Below are 4527 nucleotides of genomic sequence, written 5' to 3' on the forward strand. Positions count from 1 at the left end.
TCCAGCTAGCTCAGATCACCTGTGAGTGGACTATTTATTTTTATAAAGGAATTTATATGATTTATTTCATTATTTGATCTTGAATAAGTTTTATTCAAAGATTAGAGTTGCATAATTATTATATGCTTTTAAGTATTTCAATCTATAAGCTGCCGAGTAGGATATCCTTAAGGGATATAGGGAAAGGAAAAAAAATCTAATTAAGTATCAGTTTAATGGCAGCAGAGTTTAAGGTTAAACAGGAATTTGTTTATTAGTTAAACCTTTTTAGAATTATATATGTATATATATTTTCTCAGAAACCACCATAGGTACCCAAGATTAATTAAGGTTGCCTTCGGTATAATAAATGTTGCCTCGGAAATAAGGTTGCCTTCGGAATAAAATTATGTTGCCTTTGATTATATTGATGTCGACGGACATCCAGTTGCCTTCAGGCAGGTCAGCATGCTAGACACCGCCCCACGAGTTTCTGGGACGCCCAAACCGTGGGTGTGAGGAACACGGCTCAGATGGACCAAGTGTCCCCTGAACCCCGCGAGGATTGCGGCTCGGGTGGCTTTGTGTTTCCCGAGGTCTGCTAGAACGTGTCACTCCGATGGCATGAGGATGGAATTGATGGAAACTAAAGGAATTGACGGAAATTAAAGGAATTGACGGATTATAAGGAATTGACGGAATAATAAATAGATACACCTATGTGGTAGATTAAAAGTTGATTTCAATGCTTTCAAGGATTTAATGTTTGATCAAGTATGTGATTGACTCTATATATATGGATATGAATGCATTGATTTCAGTACAAGTATATATAAGAAATGATTTAGTTTCATAACTATTTTTATAGAGGGGTTAGTATGTTCATATGCTATTTTTTAAAACTTTGTTTTTGGTCCACTCACCTTTTTAATATTTTGCTCCCCCAGGCAGTAGTCGTGCGTCAGTGCGCCACCACCGAGCTGAGTCCATCTTCCGCCACATCCCTTGACAACGTAGGGTCTTGTATAATTATTTTATACTTGTAATCTTCTGTGTAGAGCTCTGATATTGCCCTAGATTGCATGTCTAACTGTTGGAATGTAATTATTTGCATGCTGGCAGCTGGTGTATATTTTATATGCATGTTTGACAGGTGGAATCTTGGGATTGGTTTGATTGCAGGGGAGACTGCTGAATTTTCGGCAAAAGTCAAACCCCAATTTTTTTTTTGAAATTTGACTAAAAGGGCAATTAGGTCATTTGTGCTTGGCACTTGCCAGGTGTCGGACACGCACAGGGTTCGGCTCGGATTCCAAAGTGGAATTTGAATCGGGTCCTGTCATCATGAGTTTAACCTATGCCATAATACAGGTAGATTACATAGTGAGGTAATGACCTATGCCATAATACGGATAGTAATCATACCTTAGGGAAACTTGACTTAAGTGTGCTAAAACCAACTTTTGAAATATTAAAACAGAAATGTTTTAAATCAGATAAAGCTTTACCTCTTCTTCCACATTAATTCCTTCATTAGTTTGGGGATCATCACTTTGGTCCTAAAATTCTGCTTTGACATCATCATATGTTTCTATTTGTTTTGTCTCAGCCAAAGAAATAGGAGTTTCCTTAACTTCTTTCTCTAAGACAGGAGCAAAAATCACATCAGAGGTCTTCCTTAGTCCAATCTTCTTAGCTTTAGGTGGTGAAGGACTATTGGCAACAAGAGCTGAAATCATACAAGCACATAATGAATATATTTATGCAAAAATATATTCAAGTGTTTTTAGAAAGAACATCAAGTGTTTTTAGAAATTTACCTTGGGATCTGGTTTGGACAAGAGTGTCCTAAGCTTTAGCATTTTCTTTTGTCTTTTTCTTTCTCTACAAAGGAGTCTCTGCTTATTCCTCCACTCCTTGCAATGCATCTTGTACAGGGACCTCTTTTGGAAGTGCTACTCATAAATCCATCGTAGAGATGATGGAATCCACTGCATTGAAAAGACAAACAATTAGGAAATAATTTTCCCTAAAGCAGAACATAAGTGCTTTGAGATAAGATTCTTACCAATCACTCTTCCAGTTTGGACTTCTTTTCCTTTCGAGTCATGGAAGGATATGAGATATACAAGCAGAATTGAATAAATGCATGCTCATTTGCATGACAAAATTTTTTTTTAAATAAAAAACCAGAATTAAGGTTTACCTTCAATCACTTAAGCATTAATCACCTTGAGCAGATCCTTTATGTGGTTCTTTGCATCTTCTTCTGCTTGGGCTGCTCCAATATTCCATTTTTTGAAGATGTCTTTGGTGGCTTCACTTGCAGGCTGCATATTATCAAACTTTGCAACCCACCAAGCATCAAAATCCATTGAACTGCAAGAGTTTGGTTCCCAAGAGGGATAGAGCGCATCCAGGATGTTGTTTATTTTGTTCACAAAGCATCTACATTTTTTGTGAACTTCTAGAGTAACTGCATCCCTCCAAGAAGTGCCTATGTTGTAGCCTTTGTAGAATTTCATAAGAACAACTTGGGGGCAAGCTGGATGCCAACTTGTGAAATTTATTGAAGTTAATAATCAATTTAAGGACCACCTCTTTGTCCCAAAGTCAATATTTTTTTTAATAACTGTAGTGTGGTCTTACTTTTTTCTTTTTTTTCTTGCATTGCAGGTTTGTAGTGGAGTAATCTTGTTCGTTCACTCTTGAAGTCCAACATCTGTTGTACTCTGGATATAACATCTTTGGTGGTGTTTGTTTAAAATCAATAAGGATTTTGTAGCTCTTCTCTGTAATAAGGATGGTTTTTTTTTTTGTGGGTTGGTTATTTGTACAGGGATGAATAGCTCACTTCCTATAATGGATGTTGTACATAATTGTTTTTCCCTTTTGTAATGAATACTCGATGTTATCAAGTTTATTTTATCTTAGTAACGAAAATTTAATTCAGTTCATAGTGTGGCTGTTTCCCCGTGTTTTCTCTTTCACTTTTTTGAACTTCAATGGCATGTGATAGTTTGTTTCACTGTTTCAGTACTAGCAAACTCATCCAAGACGTTCATTCATAACACCAAAACTTAACTATGATATTAGAGAATAACAGCAAAGCAAATTTGTTTCCTTTTAATTGAAATGATTTTTGAATGGTTTTCTTTGTTCAATACAAATAACATCAAAAGGCATTCTAATGAAAACAAAAAGTACAAACACAATCTTTCCATTAGGAGGCTAGCTGCAAGAAGCTTGATTGGGCAAACATAAACTTTTCTTCAAGTACGTCAATGCAACTCTACAACCCAAGAAATAGGTGGAATCACTGGAGTTCGAAACATCATCCAAAAAACTCATCATCCTGACAAGACAAAGTAAATGAAAAAAGAAATAAAAATTTATCGCTCTCAATAACAAGCAAGTTATATAGGTGGAAGAACTATTATCCATGTCATCAACAAAATGCTCCATAAAAGTTCAGTGTATAACTATAATTACCTGTGACGAAGGACTATTATCCATGCCATTAAAAGCATCTTTGTCAACAATTGAAGATCTATCATGGTCAAAGATAACATCACAAAGTTACACATGAGGTTAATCCATAATAATAAAAGAGGAAAAATACAAATAAGTTTGCATTCTTACGATTTTTGAAGCATATATAGGATAGTTCCTTTTGTCGTGTGTTTGTCCATATTTTCCACAACCATTACAACACCGACCTTTGTATTTTTCTCTCGCCAACTCCTTTCTGCCCTTAAGTCTTTTCCCACTTCCTTTTGCTTTAACAAGATCTGGTTCATTTAAACTAGTTTCAAAAGCAATACTTCTCCTTGGAGAAGGTAGTACTTCTTCGGCACCATGAAGCGATGGTTTAATCCTCTCAATCAATGAATCCAATGCCTCACAGAAGATCTGACTAGCCTCATCACTTAAGATGACTTTATCAATCACATGTTAATATCGTTGGAATAATGCACTGTGCTTTCCTATTAATGAGTTGTCAACAGATATCTCAACACTATAGGTCCTCCGCACTATAGGGATAAAGCTAGATTTTGGGATTCTTTGGATCGGTTTTTCTGGAATAATAATACTCCCTGGTTGTGTACTGGAGATTTTAACGAATTGTTATGGCAACAGGAAAAGTCTGGTGGAAATCCTATTTTGTACTCTACTCCCCGCTGTCTTCAGAGATTTATGGACTCTAATTCCTTGTTGGATCTTGGATATATTGGGCAGCGGTTTACTTGGCAAAATAATCATGTGGATGGCTCTTTTATTCAAGAAAGGATTGATAGAGGGCTGGTAAATGAGGAATGGTTAATTGCTTGGCCTAAGTCTCAGGTGTATCACTGTCCTATGATGGGGTCAGACCATTGTCCTATATTAGTTGAAACTTCTTCTCGCGTTATTGCTGTGCCTAAACCATTCCGGTTTGAGGCTGTTTGGGCCGAGGATCCTGAGTGCGAGAGTGTGGTGCACCAGGGCTGGGATTTAGCTAGTAATGGGGATAACTTGTCTAGATGGTATTTGAGCCTCAAGTCTTGT

Source organism: Prunus avium, chromosome 2 (assembly GCF_965620075.1).
Source record: "Prunus avium chromosome 2, drPruAviu1.hap1.1, whole genome shotgun sequence".
Taxonomy (NCBI): domain Eukaryota; kingdom Viridiplantae; phylum Streptophyta; class Magnoliopsida; order Rosales; family Rosaceae; genus Prunus; species Prunus avium.